The sequence below is a fragment of the Trichechus manatus genome, unplaced genomic scaffold (assembly GCF_000243295.1).
Source record: "Trichechus manatus latirostris isolate Lorelei unplaced genomic scaffold, TriManLat1.0 scaffold00145, whole genome shotgun sequence".
Lineage (NCBI taxonomy): Eukaryota > Metazoa > Chordata > Mammalia > Sirenia > Trichechidae > Trichechus > Trichechus manatus.
In genome coordinates, this window is record NW_004444081.1 from 5,611,387 (window position 1) to 5,635,794 (window position 24,408).

Here is a 24,408-nt window from a genome sequence, read left to right on the forward strand (position 1 = left end):
TGACTGTTTAATGAGAAACTATTCTGTAAACTTTCACCTAAAGTACAATAAAAAAAAATAATTAACAGAAAAAAAAATCTACAATGAGATATCATCTCACCCTGACATTACTGACATGAATCAAAAAAATGAAAATAACAAATGTTGGAAAGGTTGTGGGGAGATTGGAAATCATGCACTACTGGTGGGAATGTAAAATGATACAATCACTATGGAAAGCAATATGGTACCTCCTTAAAAAGAATCACCTCGGGATCTTGTTAAACTGTAGATTCTGAGTCAGGGGTGGAAATGCAAATTCTCAGTAGGGGTTCAAACCAGAACCAACTGGTTTAAAGCCCTGACTCCTTCATATTTCTATTATTAAATCTAAAAAATTCAATACATTTTGTCCCTCCTCCCGTTAACAATAGAAGATGTATTTCTTTTTCCATTGAAAGCCAATTCCTACACTATGCTCTATATCCTGTCGTTTCTTGTCCTCACAGGATTACATCTTTGGATATATCTTCCAGTTCACTAATTCTTTCCTAAATTGCATCTAAAATGACATTTAATCTGTCCATTGAGTTTTTGATTTTTATATTTTTCGTTTTCAATAGTTCCATTTATTTTCCCCTCAAAATTATTTCTTCTTTCCTAATAGTTTATCATTGAATGCTTACCTTTATAATTTCATCTTTTATTTCTTTAAACACTTTATACATAGCTTTTTAAAAAATATATATTCATGTAACTATCTCACATTTTTGGAGTTTTTTGGGTCTAAATATATTGCTTCTTGTTTCAGGTGATTCTCACTCATAGGATCTTCCAAAGACTACTAACCCATCAAAAGAGCACTCATGGTCTCCACCACATGTATCATAATCACCCTCTAATTCTCTGAATGTCTCTCAGACTAGCAAGATGTTAGGCTGGTTACTTCTTTTTTTTAATGATTCAAGGGGAGTTTATGGACTGGGGAGAGGATATCAGTCAGATGCCAGGACTTGGCTTAACTTCTAGCAGCTGGACACAGTTTTGGAATGCCTACTAAAGAGAAAGGCTGAAGAGGATGCCCTGTGCCTTTCTGGTTATTGAAGCAGGAGAAGAAGTTTAAATTTAATCCTTAAGCATAGCACTTGAGCATTTCACTCCAGGATGTGATGTCACTTACCGAAAATTAATTGGGTACCGGTTTTATGCCAGGTCCTGGGGCTAAATGATGGATGAGCATTGTCCTTGCCCATGCAGAACTCAGAGCTCAGTGGGAGACAGACTCCTCGTCCGTGAGGCAGACTGAGAGAAGCTTCACAGTATAGACGTGAGTAAAGAGCTACGGGCGCCCAGGGGGGATCGTTAGAGGAATAAGAGGTAACTGTGGAGGGGTGACACCCTCTGCTAACTGACGGGGAAGGGAATAAAGTAGGCATGGCCTGTGCTGGCTTGGCAGTGAGAGTGCCCAGGCCATCGGCTTCGCGGCTAATTAAGTGAAAAAATGATGCGACTGATTTGTTTGCTTACAAGCAAATAGAATTTGGTCAGCATGGAAAACCAATGAGTTTAAAATTTCTCCCCTTTGAGCCTGCAAGATGAATTCAACATCCTCTCCCATCATGCATTCTGATGTTGAAATGTGATGTTATTTTAAAATGCACAGCTGCAGCTGGGGGAATGGGGTTGCAGCCACCTACCACATAGTGATGATGGACACCCCTGGGTATGGGGAAGTAGAGGGGGATGTGGGGGTATTAGAGGGTTGGTAGGGGAATGACATGGTTGGATCTATTTAGGAGGATCATTCTGGTAGTGCTGAGGGGGATGAATTGGAGTGGGTAAGACAAGAGGCAGGGTGTGGGGGTGGGTAGTGGTGGCTTGAAGAAGGTCATTGCAATCATCCAGGCAAAATCTGAGGAGAGCAGGGGTAAAGGAGAGGAGGAAACCCGTCTGAGGGGGGAATTGAGGACCCATTCCTGATAAATTCACAGCAGAAAAATTAGATGTCAGCTGTTTCATTATGTGGTTCAAATCTTAAACTCAAGCAGTTTACTGAATTCAAAGAGTTTACTACCAAATCCTGTTTTTTAAGTTTATTTTCAACAATTTTTTTGAACGGCAACAATGTGTTAAACCCCGTGTGTTTGGTTTTGGGGTTACAAAGATGAAAACTATGTAGTCCTGCTGCTGGGGACCCTCAGTCTAGTCTGGTCTAGTGGCGATAGATGATGAACTACCATCAGGGTGGTACGGGGGGACATGCATGTGTTGTGTGCAATGTGCTGTGGGAGCGGAGAGGAGAGCACAGGCCTCTCTCTGGAGGGAATCAAGGAAAGACTTCATGACGGCGATCTTGAAGGATGAGTCATAGCTTGCTAAATGATGGAACGAGGGCAAGAGAAAGAACTGGAGACAGAGGAACAGTATGGGCAAAGGCACAGGGGCGTGGCAGCACACACAGCATAATGGTTAAGAGAGTGGACACTCTAGGCAACACTGAGCTTCTGTTAAGGATGATGGAAAAGTTTGGGAACAGTGAAAGGTGATAGTTGAACAACATGATGAACATAATTAATGCCACTGAACTGTACACATGAAGAGTGTTGAAATCACAAATGTTTTGTTACCTATATATTTACCACAATAAAACAAAAATGGAAAAAAAAAAAAAGAGCGTGGACTCTGGAGTTAGTGTCTGTTCAAATCCTGGATCTTCCAGTGCTATGACCTAGGGCAAGTTCTTAACTTTCTGTGCCTCAGTTTCCTCATCTGTTAAATATGGTTATTAATAATACCTATCTGTAATGGATTGAGTTGTGTCCCCTTAAAATATGTGTTGGAGTCTGTGATGGTTAAGATTGTGTGTCAACTTGGCTGGGCCATGATTCTCATGTTTATATGTGATCACCCCCATGATGGGATCTGCTGTGAGTAGCTAAACAGTTGAAAGGAAGTTTCTTTGGGCCTGTAGCCTGCATCCAAATATAAGTGGACATTCTGGCTTTTGCCCTCTCTGGATCCTGCAGCTGCTTCTTGTTTGTCTGACCTCTGATTCTTGGGACTTGAGCTAGTAGCTTACTTACCGATCTTGGGATTCATCGATCTTCACAGCTTGTGAGCCAGAGTCCAGCTCTCTGACCTGCCAATCTTGAGTTTGCCAGCCCTTGCGGCTATGTGAATCAGAAGCCTCTATCCTGATCCATGGACTTCGATGTTCTAGCCTCTACAATTGTGTGAGCTGTTTCCGTGATATAAGTCTCTGTCTCTCTCTCTCTATATTTATATGCTTTACTGGTTTTGCTTCTCTAGAGAACCTAGCCTAAGACAGAGTCCTAACCCTTATTCCTGTGGATGTAATCCTGTTTGGAAATAGGGTTTTCTCTGTTAGATTAATGAGGCCATACCACTGTGGGGTGCGTCCTAAACCTAATCATGTCTGAGTTATAAAAAGAGCAGATTAGACACACAGACAAGCACATACAGGGGAAGACAGATGCCACGTGAGGATCACCAAGAACCTCAGAAGGCCTAGGGCTACTGACAAGGAAGGATCAACGTGACTGAGACTCTAATTTGGACTTAGGCTCCAGAATTGTGAGAAAATAAATTTCTGTTCTTTAAAGCCACCCACTTGTGGTATTTCTGTTACAGCAGCACTAGGAAGCTAAGACACTACCTCATTGGGTTTTTATGAGGATTAATGAAATGGTACATGAAAATTACTTAGAGCAGTGCTTGGCACATGGCACATTCTCAGTAAATTCTTGCAGTTATTATTTGACCAAGTATTTGGGTGTTAAAGGAAGAGGGATGAGGAGAGTGGAAGGTTCAGCTATTCCTGCTTTTCCTTAAGAACATTCATAGTTGTCAAATAATATAGGAGAGAATGCTCACAGGACCACGCAATGCCTTAGTAAAAAACAGACATTAAATTATCTAGGACTTGGGAGAGGGAATTTGAACCCCATAACAAATGGTGAAACCTGGACTTTAATCCTGGGTATTTTCAGTTCATCCTCTGGAGCAAATCAACTAATTACTCACAAATTGCCACATTTCAACAGCTGGATTCAAACAACATATCCCTCTGTGGAGCCACTCCTCATTCTTACTGATTTTAAGGCCAAGGCTTGTCTCATAAATTGGAGGAAAATAATAAAACATGGGCCCCCAATGTGGTCTGTGCTCAGGCACAGAACAGCGTCCTGGGTTTCATCAAGCCTTCCTTTCAATCGATGCAAACTAATGGTGCCTCTTTTTATCCCCCGAGTTATGTGTAATGACCATTGTGCTGGGGAAATGCTGGCCCAGCTGAGATCCCAAAGCCTCGAGGAATGAAAAACATTGAAATTGCTGAGATTATTCACCAACTTGACTTGTACAATAGTTTGTCTTTGGGCGTCTTCTAGTCAAGTTTCTGATAATTTCTGCCATTTGGGAGATGAGGGAATGATCATTTTAGGATTTATCTGTGTCTGTCCTTATTCTAGGAGTCCCTGGGTGGTACAAACAGTTAAGCACTCAACTACTAGCCAAAAAGTTGGCAATTCAAACCCAACTAAAGGGGTCTTGGAAGGCAGGCCTGGTGATCTCCTTCTGAAAGGTCACAGCCTTGAAAACCCTACGGAGCACAGTTCTATTCTGCTACACATGGGATTGCCATGTGTTGGAATTGACTCAACAGCCACTAGTTTGTTTTTGGTCTTTATATTAAGAGGCATCAATGACTAGTGAGAGCTTCTTTCTTTCCTCCGCATCACCTGCACTTCCCTGTTCTAGATCCATCAGTGCTAGCTAAATCTCACTAGAGTTACATAGTTGGTGAGGGGGCATTCACTACACTCTTTCTTTATTGGGTCTCTGGGGCCTGGAAGCACACCAGTGGATCAACGAGGCAGAAAATGTATTAAACACCTACTTTGTGCTCTCCACCCAGCTAGGTACTGTGAGGAATGATGAGAGCTACCAAGTTATGGAATGAATGTGTGTGTGTGTGTTTGTGTGTGTGTGTGTGTGTGTGTGTGTGTGTAAAGGAGTAAGGGTTCAGGTCAGTGGGGAGTAGGATAGAGAAGTGGTTAACAGAATCAGTTCTGAAAGCAGAGAGGTCTGCGTTCAAACTACCGCTTTGCTACTAGCTGTGTGGCAAGTTACTTAACATTTCCAAGTCTTGGTTTCTTCATCTGTAAAACTGGCATAACAATACTTACTTCACAGAGTTGTTATGAGGATTAACTGTGACAATGTAGGTACCACCATTAGCACGGTATCTAAGTATTCACTAACGGCTTTTCAGAAATCTCAGCTCAGTTATCACAGGAGAGTTTTGAGGTACAATCCTAACCCCAGGCACCAATGCACTGGGTTGGGACTGGCTCTCTTCTCCCCAGAAGGGCTCATAATAATATACTGGTATTAATATGCTTAACCTTAAAAATGGTTACAATTCAAATAGCGCAAAAACATGAAGAGTGAAAGGTAAGTCTCTCACACTTTAACCATTAAGAAACTGTGCGGTCTTCTCAACATTCTATGCAGGTGCCATATATGCCTTTGGAATGCCTAACTCCCTACATCATTATAGTGTGTTTTAGAATGCAGGCTGAGAACATTTCCCAGAAATGTCTAGTACTAGATCAGGTGGCCTCTCTCTGAATTACTGTCCTTCTCTCTCTAGGGAGATGGTTCTCAAAGGACAGGGAGGATCTGCTTCCCTTTTTCTCCCATGAGGAAGATAACTGGGGCTTCCCACAAGAGCAATGAACCTTGGAACTCTCAGAAAAAGTCCAGGCCATGGGGCAACCAGTATTCCTGACTGTCTCCCTCTTCCCCAGTATAGTAAGAGTAGAGTAGGCCTGGGACCTCAGAAAGTATGAAATTCTGGCTGTGTAGATAGGGTCAGAGAGGAGGGTGTGGTTTAGAGGTTTAGAAATACACAACTTAGAATGAAACAAGCAGTGACAGGCATGCTGCTTGGGGCAGATGATGGAGAAAGATGGACTCATGGGAGCATTTGTAGAGACTCTTATAGATTCCTCCTGATTTAATTGTCACAAAACGACAAGAGGTAGGAAGCAGGTAGTTAAGCATGTTACAGCCAATGAAGCTGATGTCTTTGGAGAGGCAAAGACACTTTGCAAGCATTGTCCAGATGGACACCTGATCCTGTGCTTGTCCCTGAGCACCTGGCTGCTCGCCACTTACTCAGCAACTGAGAGCGCTTAGAGGGTGGGAAGAGTGTGTTTAGTGGGGGAATTGTTCACCGGACTGAGGTGGGTTTAAATTGGAATTCAGGAGTAGGCAGAAAAATGCTAGACTATCAACTGTTAAATCTGGAGGACAAGGAGTCTGACACTGAAGGAAGAATAATAGAAGTGTCATGTCCAGCTATTCAAGGAAGAAAAACAAAAACAGGGAAGTGTGAGAAAGACAGTAACTATGGCTTCAGATATGGATCTAGTAATGTACAGGGTATGGGGAGTAAATAAAGAAACATCAACATTTAAGCACAAGGTTATATGGCAGAGAGACCTCTCAGGATATAGAAGCATAAAACACCTGGGAGAGGAAGCAAAAATGTGGGGTAGAGGTAGGAGGATGCCTAGGGGAACTAAACAACCACACAGAGTGGTCCCAGCTGAGCTTGGATGCTTAGAGGCCATACCTAAAAGATGGAAAGATGGCCAAGTAACCGGGAAAACGTGAGAAAAGTATTGGAGCTCTGGTGGCACCGTGGTTAAGAAAGGTACAGATGTACCAAAATAGTCTTGGAAAATATAAAGGTCAGGATGAGCTGCAGCTTGGAAAAAATGATGCAGACCAGAAAAGAAAAAGAATTACATATGAAGTTACATTTGAAGCCAGAAGCCTAAATAAGGGCTGAATGATAGCCTACTGCTTGGGACAGACGGGATAATGTTAGCAGACGACAGAGAAGGCAGTTCTATTTTGCCTTAGTCTCCTCTGTCAAGTAGAATGACCTGAAAACTGGTAAGGGTAGAACAAACATGGTTAGGAGGGAATTGAAATCTAAGATAGGTGAGGCAACAGTATGGAGCGGCTCTAAACGAGCTCAAGCCCAGATGAATTACTTCCAAGGGAGCTGGGAGAAATTGCAGATGTAATCAGACTGCCCTGAACTCTGAAGAGTCACGAGGAATGAGAGGGCCACAATACTGTATGCTTCTTTATCTTCTCTAAAGGGAAAAAGTTGAGTTCCCAAGACTTGACACTGACACCTGGCAAGATTCTAGAGCATATCATTAGGTAGAAGTAGACTTACAGACGAAATGGTGTCCCTTTGGAACTGGCATGAGTTTGTTAAAAATAAGGCAAGTCAAGTCGAGGTAGCTACACTATCTCTCTTAGTGATGAAGACAAGATTGGTAGATGAGACAGACAACATAGGCAAAGTGTTTAAGGGTGTCCCTCAGAAGGAACCTGTGAATGACAGGAAGAAATATAGGCTGAATGATGCATCCAGGAGGAAGTAAGTTGAATGTCCATTCCCAATGCATGTTGGTAAATAGGCTGATAAGGCTGGGGTCTCTAGGAGGCCCCGTGGATATCACCCCTTTTCCCTGCATGCACGGAGCCCTGGTGGCGCAGTGGTTAAAGGCCTTGGCTGCTAACTGAGAGGTCAGTGGTTCGAACCCACCAGCTGCTCCATGGGAGAAAAATGTGGCAGTCTGCTTCAGTAAAGATTTACAGCCTTGGAAACCCTACAGGGCAATTCTACTCAGTCCTGTAGTGTTGCTATAAGTTGGAATCGACTCAACAGTGGTGGGTTTGTTTTGGGTCCCTGCATGCATTCTGAACAAATTGAGATGGAAGACAAAAGAGTAAGCAGGTAAAACATCACCTGTATTATTGATAAGGACTCAGTGGGAGGAATTAGTTTAGTGTGAGAGCCAACTAAACCCCTCAACTAGACAGACTTATCTACTCATCAGTCACAGGCAGCATGGAAGAGGGCAGGGCTTCCTGGGGGAGAACTTGTGCTCTCTGTGGGTGCTCCTTCCCAACAGAGATAAAAGGAGTAGGGGAGATGAGTATAGATAGATACATAGGTAGATAGCTGCCATCAAGTTGACTCTGACTCATGTACTACAGAATGAAATATTGTTTGGTCCTGTGTCATCCTCATAATTGCCAGCATGTTCGAGTCCGTTGTTGCAGCTATTCCTCTGATCCACCTCACTGAGGGTATTTAGCACCCTTGTTGGCCCTCTACTTGACCAAACATGATGTCCTCCTCCAGCAATTGATCCCCCCGATGATATATCCAAAGCAAGCAAGTTGGACCATATTCTGTTGTGATCCATAGGGTTTTCATTGGCTAATTTTCAGAAGTAGCTCATGAGGCCTTTCTTCCTAGTCTGTCTTAGTCTGGAACGTGTCCACTATGGGTGACCCTGCTGGTATTTGAAATACCAGTGCCTAGCTTCCAGCATCACAGAAACACACAAGCCACCAGAGTACAACAAACTGACGGATGGTAGGAGGTGAGTTTATTCATCTCAATTTCATCAGTCAGATTAAGTCACTGCTCTTCTGGGGAGGAGATGCCAGGAGTGTCACAACTGCACACGGAAGGAAACATCAGGAGCCGGAAAGTGTTCTCAAATGTCATCCTTTAATACAGTACCAACCACACCTCATCATTACTTCCATTTACTCGTCTGCTCCTTCACCAACTATGTCACTCTATCACTTTCTGCCAAATGGAGGGTCCTCAATAAACGTGGAGCGAGATGATAATTTTTGAAATAGTAACATTTATTTTTCATTGTTGATAAATCTGGTTTTTGCTAACTGCCTCAATGGCCTCTGCCTGTAAAATCAATGGCATTAGTTGTTTCTGGAAGAAGACAAACATGGCTTAAACAAAAGAGTCACTGCTCAGTTCTGTTTCAAAATAGGATTTTGTTCCAAAATGGAGTTTTAAGTCCATAGAAGAGATAGTAGTCTGACAATTGATTTGCAAGTGCCAGACTGACAAGGTTTGTTGGAACCAGAGGAAAAAACTTGGCCTTTTTTAAAAAAAATTTATCCAGTTTGCAAATTGGATGACTTGGACTTGATTTTTTTGTTAACTCAGAGTATCAGGGATCATAGACCGGCCAGGTTACCTTGGTTGAATGGAGCACTTCGCTAAGACCAACGTAGAAGATTATGTTCTCATATACTTCATCTGATGGGGAAAAAAAGCAAACAAAACAAAACCTTTGCCCTGATGTCATATCCAGTTAATAGTGGAAGCTTCACCCACCAGGTCTGAGCTGGAATTCAGGCTTTGTCAGTATGACCTCAGGCAACTTACATAATCTTTTGGAGTCTTAGTTTGCTTAGCTGTAAAATGGCGATAAAAGCTTTGCTTCCGTGCATACTCTACTGTGGCTCCCTTAATTGGTGCCAGTCTGCTCATCTCAACAAATGTGGCCACCACATAAACCCAGCCTAGACTCTAGCTTAGGGGGCCTGCCAGCTGTTGACTTCTTTCCATCCCCTTCAAAAGTTCTCGTGTGGAGGGTCCTAAGGGCCACCACCCTCTTGGCTGGGCATTGCCCTGTTCTTGACTAGCCCAAAGGGATCTGTGACCTCCCCTCAGCCTTCACCTTGGTTCAGGCCAGACAACCTCATAGGATGCTGTATCATCAGGCCCAGACCCAACCAGGCTTCTGGGACACTGTGAGCCAGGCTTATGGAATACCCTGGTCTCTGCCTTTGGAGGGAGTTGAGCTGATTCACAGGATTGTCATCAAGGATGTTATAGATTGAACTGTGTCCCCCAAAAATGTGTATCAACTTGGCTAGGCTATGATTCCCAGTATTGTGTGATTGTCCACCCTTTTGTCATCTGATGTGATTTTTCCATGTGTTGTAAACCCTATCTCTGTGATGTTAATGAGGCAGGATTAGAGGCAGTTATGTTAATGAGGCAGGACTCAATCTAGAAGATTAGGTTGTATCTTGAGTCAATCTCTTTTGAGATATAAAAGAGAGAAGAGAGCAGAGAAACAGGGGAACTTCATGCCACCAAGAATGAAGAACCAGGAGGGGAATACGTCCTTTGGACCTGGGGACCCTGCGCTGAGAAGCTCCTAGACCAAGGGAAGATTGATGACAAGGACCTTCCCTTAGAGCTGACAGAGAAAGAAAGCCTTTCCCTGGAGCTGGCACCCAGAATTGGACTTCTAGCCTCCCAGATTGTGAGAGAATAAATTTCCCTTTGTAAAGGCCATCCACTTGTGGTATTTCTGTTGTAGCAGCACTAGATAACTAAGACAAAGGGTGAATGAGATCTTATAGTGCCCAGCTCTGTGTTTGACATTAGTGGGCACTTAAGAATGCTAGTTCCCATCCTTTTATAGTACATCCCAAGGGACTGTCTCAGTGAGGAGAAAGATGATAGCTTTATTTAAAAAATCAACATTTCAAGAGGAACAGAATGCAGAGAGAGCCAGTGTAGGAGAAGGGGCATGAAAGCAGAGTGCTTTTCTTTTCATTTTAGCTGAGATTTCTCTCATAATAGCTACTTGGCCCACTGACTGCTTAGTCACTTAATCCACAGTCACCTCCATTAGTCACTGCTCCTGGGTTAATTCTTATCACAATTATCATTCTTTCTATTTATTTTTAACCAAATCTTACTGCCATTGGAAAAATCATGTTGGAACCCGGCAAAGCACAGTGAGAAGAACCTACAGGGGAGATGAAACTTTAGGATCAGATGGGCCGATCAATGGGGTTTTTAGAAATTAAAGGTAGTGCTCTACTGGGCAGGGGGTGAAGTGAGAAGTCAAAGGAAGGTGGGCTAAGATTTGGTCCAGAAGAACCCAGCAGGGCAAACACCTTGCTTTGATGCAGGCAAGGGAAGATGTGCTTCTGATGGAAGAGCCCCAGGCCGGCTGTTTGTCTCGGTGCACATCTCTAGGGCGGCTCACACAGAAGGGCTACAAAACTGGTGCTGAAGGATGGCATAGGGTTCCTGGTAAACTTGAAGAATAGTGTTAATGCTGATTCCTCTCAGGCAGACCTTATAGGCATAGACCTGTGCAATTGCATAGGGCCCCTCTCAGATGGAATTGGGTGCTTGGTTTAATGCTGTGCTGTCACCATCTTGAAATTCTTAATACTTTTATCTTTGAACTTGTATTTCGTAAGAAGGCCCGGTAGTAGAGTGGAGCATACACGTGAGCAGAGGAAATACTCCAGGCAGCACGTGTCTAAGTGTAGGCCCAGGCCTCCAAATACAGCGGGCTGCAGACAGCATACATGCTGAGCAGTTGGCCTGGTCAACCTATCCGCATGCCTCGGGCAGTCGAGGGTGCTTCAGGGTCCCCAGGAGGCAGCAGGACTGGGATCTGGGTATAGGTCAGTGATGGCAGTGACTGTCACAGCAGCAGAAGCAGCAGAGAGAGGGGCTGTATGTGGGCCAGTGCCGTGATCTGCAGTGGGAGGCCGATTTGCCCATCCAAACTCAGAGCCCATCCCTGGAGATGCCCCTGTGGCATCTGCACACATACCACCTCTCCAACCTGAGAACCAGGACAGGAACCACAGGTACGCAGTCAGAAAGCTCTGCCAGTAAATTATTACAAAGTAGAAGCATACATGTGGACTGCAATAAAGCAGAGAGTTATTGGAATTCTTCCAAGAGTTGGAATCTTCAGTTTTGAAAACTGCTACAGCATTGCAAAGCAAGTATCCACAGGCTTAGAAATAGAAATTAAATGTAAAGATAGTCATATTTGATGGAAAAGAACTATTTTTATATGAAGCTTTGAATGAACCAATTATTAATGAGGATGACAGTTTAAAAATTAATTTTTCCTTATAACTGAAGATACAGTGATATAATGCATAAACAGGCATTTTGAGAGATATATAAATCACAAAACCACTTTTGTTTTCTTGTACATCTTCCACAAGTTACAAGAAGTGTCAGAGGAAACATTAAAATGCTGTTGCATGAGTTTACATTTAATATTAAATTCAGACTTAACACAAAACTAAATTGTATGAAGTTGAATCTTTTTATAAAAGTTATTTGCAAGAATCAGCTCTAGATATACTAAAATTTATATTTTGAAATTGTTTATCAGAAATTTATCCCAATGTTGCCACCACCTATAAAATACTCTTTAATAGCTCCAGTAACAGTTGAGTCAGCAGAAAGCTCCTTCTCAAAATTAAAAATCATCAAAACTTATTTGCGATCTTGTATTTGCCAAAAGGGAGATGTTACTTTCAATTTTATCAACTGAAAAAGAAGTTGCTAAAAGTGTAAATTTTGATGACCTAATAAACGAATCTGCAGCAAAGTAAGCCAGACTAATCTTATGGTCAATCAAGATATCACATTAATAAAGAATTATTATTATGTAAAATTCTGATACCAAAATATTATATTTTTGCATTTTGTACATTCTGGTTACTCATGTATCATTATATGTTTTATAAGTAATAAAATGTTTTAATAAGAAAAAGCTTTATATTTAAGTACCTTTAACTGTACATTCTCCCCCCTCTTTTTGAACAAAAAATTGAACAAATCTGTTGCCATCGCATTGATTCCAACTCATAGCGACCCTGTAGGACAGAGTAGAACTGCCCCATGGAGTTTCCAAGGAGTGGCTGGTGGATTCGAACTGCCGACCTTTTGGTTAGCAGCTGTAGCTCTTAACCACTACGTCACCAGGGACCCTGCATTTTTATTTTGCACTTGGCCCCACGAGTTATATAGCTGGCCCTGCTCTAGAGCTACTTCTCAGCTAGCTTTAGGATTCACTATAGAAAAATGATCATTTTTCTTGTTTGTTTTGGTGAAATGCTTGAGTGGATTCTTATAAGAAAGAAAGTTCTGGAGATTATGTAGTGACAAACAGGTGGCCTCCTCCTCTTAAGAGCAAGCACCAGGAGCCGTGCAGTCAGTAGCCAACTACTCATTCATGGTTGAATCCTCAGCCTAGCACAGGGCCTGGCACAATCTCAATGAATGTTGTTGAATGAATGAGTTGTGAATGTCATTATAAGGGTGGGGGATGCTAAGCTTCAGAAAGTTATTTGCAAAATGTTCAAAGTCACCGAGCCAATTGGGGGCTGAGGTGCCTGAGACAAGAAGAATACCAAGATTTGCTGACTTAGTTATGTGTGGGATTTTCAGACTTGTTCCTTAGAACACTCATTTTGGAGATGTTAATAGGGCTTTCATAAAATCAGGGTACAATGGCAAAGTCAGTTTGGGAAACGCTAGATTAAATGAAAGTAGTCAGTTTTTATTTTTATTTATTTTTAACAACTGTAGTGCTGTCAGCATTGTTAATGTTCTGATGTGCACTGTGACTCTCCAAGAGAAGGATAAGACTATTAGCCTTTGCTCAAGTGGATGATCATGTGGTCTTTACTGGGTGGACGCTGTTCCTCAGATACAGTCTGGAAATGCTCATCTGATACCTTCCTTTCTAGTTCCTTCTGAGTGGGATCTCTAACAAATGACTAAAAAGTTATGCTGAAATCCTTTAGCAGCCAAACTCTTGGACCCAGGCTGGAGTACAAGGTCAGCTCTTGATTACCAAACTGGGCAACATGGTGCAGGGGAATGGGTGTGGAACTCGAGCCTGAGAATCCAATTTCTTTCCTCTTAGCTGTGTGATAATGGCTGAATCACCTAACCTCTCTGAGTCAGCTTGCCCAGCTCTAAAATGACAATGATAAAATCTATGTCCTGAATTCAAACCAAACTCATTTCCATTGAGTTGATTCCGACTGACAGCAACCCTATAGGACAGACTAGAACTGTTCCATAGAGTTTCCAAGGCTGTAAATCTTTCCAGAAGCAGACTGCTACATCTTTCTCCTGCAGTGCAGCTAGTGGGTTCGAACCACCAACTTTTCAGTTAGCAGAGAGCACTTTAATCACTGCACCACCAGGGCTCCTTATGCCCTGAATTATTGGAGGCTTAAATGAGGCAATATATATGACATAGGTCTGGCACGTAGTAGCTGTTCAATAGATGTTGGATTGCAAGTTTCTGCAGTCAGTCTACGTTCACTTGTAGGTGGTTTACAAATACTTATATGGTGACAGAACCATGAATTGAGATGAAATTTTTTAGGGAAATCAACCTAGAAAATGGAAATAAGCCATGCTATTCTGGCTGGGGTGGGTATGGGAGGTTGGTTGCAGGGACATTTTCTATGAGTTCAACTTCTATATCCAGTTGTCTACTTGAGAGTTTCATTTTGTTGTCAATTAGGGACTATTCTGGGGTATATGTTTTGTTCCATTTCTCCCAGTTTTCTTGCAGGATTAAGCTCCAGTCACTCATTATGGTAGCTGGCTTAATAATGCACTCTTTATTGCTTGCCTTCCCTTCCCTACATCACTCCCCGACACACCTACCAAGGTGTTCCTTGCATCTCCTAATTAAAATTTTTGCACTTGAATCTTTGTCTCAGGTCTGCTTCTGGGGAAACCCAAACTGAGACACTAGTTTATTGAAACAGCCTCGTGTGTTGTTGTTGTTAGGTGCTGTCAATTCGGTTGCAACTCATTGCACCCCTATGTACAACAGAAAGAAACACTACCTGGTCCTGAGCCATCCTCACAATTTTTGTTATGCTTGAGCCCATTGTTTCAGCCACTGTGTCAATCCCTCTCGTTGAGGGCCTATCTCTTTTTTGCTGACCCTCTACTTTACCAACCATGATGTCCTTCTCCAGGGACTGGTCCCTCCTGATAGAATGTCCAAAGTACGTGAGATGAAGTCTCACCATTCTTCCTTCTAAGGAGCTTTCTGGCTGTACTTCTTCCAAGACATAGCCCCTTATCCCCCTACAAGTGGTTCTCTGTACATTAGCCAGACTGACCTTCTAAAAATGTAAACAGATTGTGTCTCATCTGTTTATGAGCCTCTATTTTCTTCCAATTTCACTTAAATTAATATCCCAAATCCTTAATATTGCCCAACATGTTACAGAATCTAGTCTTGTCTCTTGTCTCATACCATTCTTTCCCTCCCACACTAAGTTATTGTCTGTATCTTGAAATTACCAACTTGCTCCTGCCTAACGCTATTTGCATTTGTTCTTTCTCCTGGAGTCAGAGTTGACCCCAGAACTTCAGATTCTGACCCCCTTTTTAATTACGATCCCAGTTGAAATACAGTCCCCTCAGAAAAGCCACCCTAAAATAGTTAGGCCCTCCCTCCATTACAACTCTTTCACATTATCTTGGTATTGTTGTACTTATTTATTGTTTGCCTTCTTCTGTAATGCACACACTATTAGAGCAGGAACCTCATCAGTGTTATCCTCACCTAGAACAAGGCTAAGCCCTTAGTAGGGACTCAATATATATATTTATTGGATAAAAGAAAGAATGAATGTACAGAGTAATAGCTTATTTGTCTTTAATTTTGTCAAATGTAGTCCACCCATTAATAAAATACTATTGTTTGTAATGATTATTATAATTATTTTACTTGAAACTTATTTAGTAATTAAAAATAAAATACAATGATCACTAATAATGAAGAGATTCATTTACTCAATAATTATTGAGGTGTGTCAGAGACGTGTCAGGCACTGTACTAGGCATTGAAGGTATAAGATGAATAAGACAATCTCTGCTCTTTCAATCCTCTATTCTCAATTATGTTACAAGCTTCTCCATGGTTGGGTTCATATCTTATAACAGCAACAACAACAATTCTCTGAGGGTCTTTTACCAAGCACAGTCACATTTATTATGGCAGTTGATCCTCAAGACAGTCCTATGGGTAGCTCCATTCTTCAGACAAGGAGACTAAAGTTCAAACAGGTGAAGAGTCTTGCCAAAGGTCATACAGCTTCAAGAGACAACAATGGGACTGAAACCAGATTTGGGGATTCTAGAAGCCCGTGTTCTTTTCACTACCTCACATTGCATCTCCCGCTCATGCACTGCCTGGGCACAGTGCAGATACCCCTCACATACTTGTTGACTTGTGGAAGGATACTTAATAACACCACAGGGCTCATCCACCATGTGGAAGTCCCTTGGGTGGCTTGACCAAGAGACACATACCAGCTGCTGCCCCTGCTGACTGTCCAGGATTACATGGTCACTATGGAAATTGGTTGGCTTTTTGTAAAGCAAATTTACTATTGGGAATGAATATTTGATGCAGGTGCACACCTGCTAAATAGGTAAGTTATGTTTTAATATATCATTAGTTGACCCCACTAAAGAAATACATTAAATAAATAATATATGTAATCCACTAATGGGCATTAGTGCCTAGTACAATAATCCAATCTTGAACTAACATCTATAAAGGGAACCAACCCATTTAAGGCATAGATTTACTCTATGGCAAATTGAGGACAGGGAATTAATAGATTTCTTCTTAGTTATAAATAATAGATTGATCTTTCCTTTACAAAGTTAAACTTATGATTATTTATCCCAAGAGCCCTGGGAAGTCATTGAAAGGTATTTAAGCAGGAGGGTTTAAGATGAACCAAGGAGCCCTTGTGGCACAGTGGTTAAGAGCTTGGCTGATAACTGATAGGTTGGCAGTTTGAACCCGTCAGTCACTCCACGGGAGAAAGATGTAGCAATTTGCTTCCGTAAAGATTACAGACTTGGAAACCCTATGGGGAAATTCTACTCTGTCCTATAGGGTCACTATGAGTCGGAATTGACTCGACAGTAACGTGTTTAAAATGAACAGATTTTTGTTTGTTTTGCTTGTTAAAGAGCTATTTGGTTGCAGTATGAAGAATGGATTGTAGGAAGGCAAGAGTGGAAATAGATAGGGGGCTATTACTGTGGTTCAGGCAAGGGATGATGGTTCCTAGAATGGGCTGATGACAATGGATTAAAGATAGGTAGATGGAATTCTGGACAGATGGTCATTGGAGCACGTATCCTGACTGCCTTTCTGTCCTAGCTCCAGTCCAACTATCTGCTGGAGGCACGTGCTCTATAGGGTTGTGGGAGCAGTGTTAAGCCTACTAGGCAATATAGGAACATAGAGATAGGAAGAGAGCCCTGAAGCAAAAATCAGACTTATAGGAAGCTTGAGTTGTAGAGACCTGCTGCCCACAGAAGTTTGGTGCCAGCCCCACATGGTCCTAAGACCAACTACTGGCCTCCCTGGTCTTAAGGAGGTGCACCCATGGACTGGATGCCTTCTACCCCTGAGGGAGTTGTGGTCTTTGTCACTGAGGAGATGGAGGGCAGAGAGGCTTCCTCAGGGGTTTTAGCAAGGGAGGGGTAACCTGCCACGTGAGTTGGCCTCTAGTCAGAGGTTACTGTGCTTTCCAAATCTCCTGAGTTTATAGCCGTTCAAAGTACCTCGATAGCTTGACCTGTGTCCAAGACATAACAGAGCCAAGAGTTCACAAAGGAAAATGCAATGCACCCAGGAGTTTGCAACATCCACAGAGAGCACTAACAAGTAGGACACTCAGAGAGGCAACTCCTTCGGAAATACAACTGCTAGAGGAGATAAACTTCAGTCTTAATTAAAAATAATACATGTACTTAAGGAGAGTCATTAAAAAAAAAAAACCAATGACCATCATTTTTCAATTTAAAAATTCAGAAAGGGATAGTCATTGTTGAAAACCATATTAATGACCCAGAAATTAAAGTGAAAGGAACATCTTAAAGCACAGATCAAAAATACAAAGAGAAAAGAATCATGAAGGAAAAGTTGAGATTTGGAGAGCAGATCCAGAAGGCCTAACACAAGAATAATAGCCCAGAGGAGGTAGAATGGGAGAGTCTGATGATGGGTATAGGTGGGAGTTTATGGAGAAGAAGTGTAAGGATGTCTCCTGGATTTCTGATTTAGACAGTCAAGTGGATGGCAGTACAACTACCTGAAATGGGCTGTGCTGGAGGAGAAGCAGATTGTGGGGCAAGGTAGGCAGTTGGGGAATGAGTTTAGAAAAGTTGAGCTTGAAGAATCTGTGGATATAGAAGTGGAGATGTCAAATGGCTATCGCATACGTAGTTCCAGAGTTTAGAGAGGGGATATATGGGCTGGAGATAGAGAATTGGAAATTATCAACCTATAATGGTAATTGAAATAAAGGCATGGATGAGAGGGCCTGGGGTGAAAGAAAAAACTGTGTTGGAAGAAAGGGGGCAGTGTGATTATCCTCTTCTCCCTCTTTTATTCCCTCCCCACCTCCCACTCTACACTTTGCCTACTCTACTCTACCTGCCATTTTTTATTACATAACATGGGGCTTGAAGAGGAAGGGGAAGGCAAAGAGAAAAGAAAGGGGTGAGGGGAAGGAGAAAGACACAAGGAAGAGCAGTGGGATGGGTGTCTTCATGTGGAGAACCTGTTGCCATCGAGTTGATTCCTACTCATAGGGTCGCTGTGAGTTGGAACCGACTCGATGACACATAACAACAGTGCACATTATTAAGCATGATCACTCACCTAAGATAATTGCAAAGGCTTTAAGGAGCTATACCTATAGTAACCAGTCTCCAAACCAAAGTCGGGAGGAAATTTCTGACAAATTCTTGTGTATTGATGAAGACCACGTGAGTGAATATTTTAAAACTAGATGATCCCGATAAATCTAGGGCCTAGGATTAACCTCACGCCCCACTGAATTTTCAGCACATAATACAATGTGCTCTACATACAGGAAACTCTGTTGGTATTGCTTTTCTGATGATAATAAGTAACAAAGCTAGAAGAAATGTCACATCTCATTCCTGAGAATATGAGGCTTTGTCCAAGTTGAAAGCAAAACTGCTTTTTCTCTCTGAGTGAATAGCTACTTAAGATTGTCCCAGATGTTGCTTATTTTATGTTTTGATTAAACAAACAAAAAACCCTGAGATTTTGATGAATGAATGAGTTTTTTTCCCTTTTATGAGTGATTTTGAATCTAGCCAATAGCTAATGAAAGAGTTTAATTCACAGAGAATTGATTTACTAGGTATTTACAAGGAAGCAACCATTCAACTTCCAGAAAGAATGACAGCTCATTTTTCCCCCTTTGTCTGAGCTGGCCAGCCGGTAAACCAGAGATTGGCCCAGATTGAAAGGTTAGACTGGCAGTGTGTACTTAACTTTGGAAGAAGAGAGAGAGGGTAAACCTTTGAATGTCCTGAAATAATAAAAACCCAGTGGAAGTACAAATAAAGACATGCAGGTCAGAATCTGAATCTGCCGGCCGCCAGCGACCCTCTGCAGGGGAAGATGTTTCATAGCGCAGTGGAAAAAAGCAAGGGCTTTGGAGTTGCGCAGATTCATCCGACTCCGTTACTTTCCCACTGTGTAATCTTGGGGAAGTTTCTTCACCTATCTGAGCTTAACTTTCCTTATTTATAATATTGTTGATGTTGTGTGCCCTTGAGTCGATTCTGACTCAGCGACCCCATAGGACAGAGTAGAACTGCACCATGGGGTTTACAAGGCTATAATCTTTATGGAAGCAGACTGTCACATTTTTTTCCTGTGGAGTGGCTGGTGGGTTCAAACCACTGACCTTTTGGTTAGTAGCTGAGCACTTTAACTACTGCGCCACCGGGGTTCCCTATTTATAAGATTACTGGAGGAAATTAAATAACAGAATAAATGTTAAAGAGCATATCCCAGTGACCAGTACATAGTAAATGTTCAATAAATGCTAGTTCTACCTTTCCCTTTAGGTATCAGGAAGGATAGCTGTGGAGCCTTGCTGAATATGCACTAGTCAATTCTATTCAATTCAACAAACATTTAAGGAATGGTGGTTAGCCATGTATGTGCTATATACTAAAGTTAGAGATGAAAAAAACACATTCCTGATCTTTGCTTACTGCCTTATAAGGGACAAACAAGAAAAGAAATAAAAGCTAGTCTTCCAAGTAAGGATAGACGGCTCAGTGCATAAATTTACCTCCTCTCCCTCCCAAGACTCCTTAAAATAATAGTGAAATCACAAAAAATGTTATAATTTCCCTACAGTGAAGAGAATGAGAGATTTCAACAAGTTTCTGGAAGATAGAAAATAGATGGAAAAGTGGTACCTGGTGAGTGGAGAGGGGGAAAGGAGGGATACAACTAATGAGGAAATGTGTCAACAGGCCCTGGAGCTGGAGGCATCAGGCACAATGGAGGGTAGAAGTGGTATGTGGGGTTGTGTTATGGATTGAATTGTGTCCCCCCAAAAATATGTGTTGTAAATCCTAACCCCTACACCTGTGGTTATAATCCCATTCGGGAATCGGTTTTCTTTGTTACGTTAACAGGCTATATCAATGTAGGATGTGTTTTAAGCTGATCATCTTTGGGATGCAAAAAGAGCAGATTAAGACAGAGGAGCAATCAGAGATGGGGGAAGAGAGATGCCAAGACACGTGGAGATCTCCAAGGAACCAGGAAACAGAAGCTGAAGAGACAAGCACCTTCCCCCAAGAGTCTACAGAGAGAGATAGCCTTCCCCTAGAGCCGGCACCCTGAATTTGAACTTCTAGCCTCCTAAACTGTGAGAAAATAAGTTTGTTAAAGCCACCCACTTGTGGTATTTTTGTTATAGCAGTGCTAGATTACTAAGACAGGTCGTAAGAATTTGAACTGTATATGGAAGTCCACCTCTCTCCCACTCCCCACACTGAACACCTCACAGTCAGGCACTTACTCTCTCAACTCAGGCACACCAGGGTTTTGAACTGGTTTGTTCCAGTTTGAACCCCTGCTGAGGATTTGCATTTCTTTTTTCTTTTTTTTTAAATTTTATTGTGTTTTAGGTGAAAGTTTACAGTGCAAATTAGTTTCTCATTCAAAAATTTATGCACAAATTGTTTTGTGACATTACTTGTGTAAAAATGGTGTGGTGGTGGCATCTGACCTCCTCTAACTTCACAAGGCGGAAGGAGGATCAAGATCCTATGAGGAGGAGGTCAGACATGCCTTCTCTCTCCACTATCTTTACCAATTCTGACACCAACCATCCCTCCCATAGCACCCTCTACTTCTCTGCTGGGTTTGATAATTCACTGCAATGGACACACAGAACTCACAGACAATATTCACGATTATGGGGTTTACTAGGGAAGTGAACAGGTTTGGAATGCTCAGGATACAGTTCTTCCATCAGGATAACCTCTTTTCAGCTGGCCCCTTGGCCTCTGCCCCTGCACGGGCAAATGATAGAAAGCTCTTTTAGCTCTACCAATAAATACCCTGAAGCACCCTACTCTGCCAGTAAGCCTCCTGTCCAAAGACACTCAGCTTTCTTGCTCTGGGGGCCAGGAAGCCCACTGCGCTGTCTCCTGCTGGTCTCTCCTGCCACCATTTCTCTGTCACCACTTCTCGCTGTCTTCAGTGTTACAACTCCCTATCTCTCTTGGTCTCCTGGTTCCAGGAGCTTCTCAGTGCAAGAATCCCGGGTCCAAAAGACACACTCCATTCTTCTTGGCTCTCTTTCCTTGGTGGTGGTGGTATCCTCTCTTTTCTTCTGGGATGGCTCATTTCAAGCCCAGGAGTATGGCAAAACTGTCCAATCCCCTTAGTGGGTCACAATTACCCTGTGTGCACAGTCCCACCCAATCACTTGGGTGAGAGTTACAAGATAATGGCGAGAAGTGCCACACAAAAGTGATCCGTCGCACTGCAGGTTGTAATCCCCACAATGTATCAGTACTCTCCCCTTTCCCTTTACACCATGGGTTCGCTGTGTCCATTTGCCCAGTTTTCCTGTCCCTTCCTGCCTTCTCATCTTTGTTTTCGGGCAGGAGTTGCCCATTTGGTTTGTATATTTGACTGAACTAAGAAGCAAGTTCCTCAAGTGTGTTATTGTTTGATTTATAGCCCTGTCTAATCTTTAGCTGAAAGGTGGACATCAGGAGTGGCTTCAGTTCCGAATTAGCAGGGTGTCTGGAGGCTGTAGTCTTGGGGATTCCTCCAGTCTCTGTCAGACAAGTAAGTCTGGTCTTTTTGTGTGAATTTGAATTTTGTTCTACATTTTCCTCCCGTTTATCCAGAACCCTCTATTGTGATCCCTGTCAGAGCAGTGAGTGGTGGTAGCCGGGCACCATCTAGTTCTTCTGGGCCCAGGCTGGTGAAAGCTGTAGTTCATGTGGTCCATTAGTCCTTTGGAATGATGCTTTCCTTATGTGTTTGGTTTGCTTCATTCTCCTTTTCTCCGAACAGGATGGGGCCAATATATATATCTATCTTAGATGGCCACTCTCAAGCTTTTAAGACCCCAGATGCTATTTACCAAAGTAGGATGTAGAACATTTTCTTTATGAACTATGTTATGCCAACTGACCTAGATGTCCTTCAAGACCATGGTCCCCAGCCCTCAGCCCTGGTAACTCAGTCCTTCAAAGTGTTTGTTTGTGTCTAGAAAGCTTCTGTGGCTTTGCCTTGGTCAAGTTGTGCAGACTTCCCCTATATTGTGTGTTGTCTTTCCTTTCACTAAAGTTGACAACTGTCTACTATTTAGTTAGTGACTTCCCCTCCTCACTCTTTCCCTCCCTCTTAACCATCAAAGATTGTTTTTTTCTGTGTGGAAACCTTTTCTTGGGTTTTTGTAATAGTGGTCTCATATAATATTTGTCCTGTTGTGATTGACTTATTTCATTCAGCATAAGGCCCTCTGGATTCATTCATGTTGTGAGATGTTGCATGGATTCATCATTGTTCTTTATTGTTTTGTAGTAGTCCATTGTGTGTATGTATCATAATTTGTTTATCCATCTGTTGATGGGCATTTGGGTTGTTTCCAACTTTTTGCTATTGTGAATAATCCTGCAATGAACATGGGTATGCATATGTCTCTTTGTGTGACCACTCTTATTCTCTAGGATATATTCCTAGGAGTGGGATTGCTGAATCTTATAGTATTTCTAGTTGTAGCTTTTAAGGAGGCGTCATATTGTTTTCTATAGTGGTTGTACCATTTTAAAGTCATCCTGCAGTAGTACATAAGAGTTCCAATCTCCCCACAACCTCTCCAACATTTGTTATTTTCTGTTTTTTTTTTTTTTTTGATTCATACCGGTAATGTCGGAGTGAGATGGTATCTGATTGTAGTTTTGATTTGCATTTCAATAATGGCTAATGGGGGCCCTGGTGGCTCAGGAGTTAAGTGTTTGGCTGCTAACCAAAAGGTCAGCAGTTCAAATCCACCAGCTGCTCCTTGGAAACCCTATGGGTCAGTTCTACTCTGTCCTATAGCGTTGCTATGAGTCAGAATCAACACGACAGCAACAAGTTTTAATGGCTAATGATGGAGAGCATTTCCTCATGTGTCTGTTGGCTGCCTGAATGTCTTCTTTGGTCAAGTGCTTGTTCATATCCTTTGTTTATTTTTAATTGGATTATTTGTCTTTTTATTATTGAAATGTTGATGCGTTCTATAGAATTTAGAGATTAGACCCTTGTCGGATAAGTTGCAGTCACAATTTTTTTCCTAGTCTGTAGGTTCTCTTTTGGTGAAGTCTTTTGATGAACATAAGTGTTTAATTTTTAAGAGCTCCCAGTTATCTAGTTTCTCTTCTGGTGTTTGTGCATTGTTAGTTATGGTTTGTTTTCAATTTATGCCATATATTAAGGCCTGTAGCGTTGTCCCTATTTTTCTTCCATGATCTTTATTGTTTTAGGTTTTATATTTGGTCTTTGATCCATTTTGAGTTAGGTTTTGTGTATGGTGTGAGGTATGGATCCTGTTCCTTTTTTTTTTTTTTTTTTTACAGATGGACATCCAGTTTTGCTAGCACCATTTGTTAGAAAGACTGTCTTTTTCTCATTTAATGAACTTTGGCCCTTTGTCAAAGATCAGCTGCTCATAGGTGGATGAATTTACGTCTGGGTTCTCGATTCTGTTCCATTGGTCTATGTGTCTGTCATTGTACCAGTACCAAGCTGTTTTGACTACCATGGCTGTATAATCGGTTCTGAGATGAGGTAGTGTGAGGCCTCTTACTTTGTTCTTTTTCTTCAGTAATGCTTTGCTTATCTGGGGCCTCTTTCCTTTCCATATAAAGTTGGTGATTAGATTTTCCATCTATTTAAAGAATGCTGTTGGAATTTGGATCAGTATTGGATTGTATCTATAAATCACTTTGGGTAGAACTGACATTTTCACAACGTTGAATCTTCATATCCATGGACATAGTATGTTTTTCCTCTTATGTAGGTCTCTTTTGGTTTCTTGCTGTAGTGTTTTGTAGTTTTCTTTGTATAGGTCTTTTACATCCCTGGTTAAATTTATTCTTAAGTATTTATCTTTTTAGGGGTTATTATGAAGCATTGTTTTCCTGATTTCCTTTTTGAAGTTCTCTTTGTTGATGTATAGGAATCCAACTGATTTTTTTTTTTTTTGGTTTCTTTTTTTTTCTTTTTATTGTACTTCAGGTGAAGGCTTACAGAACAAATAGTTTCTCATGAAACAGAAGTACACATATTGTTTTATGAC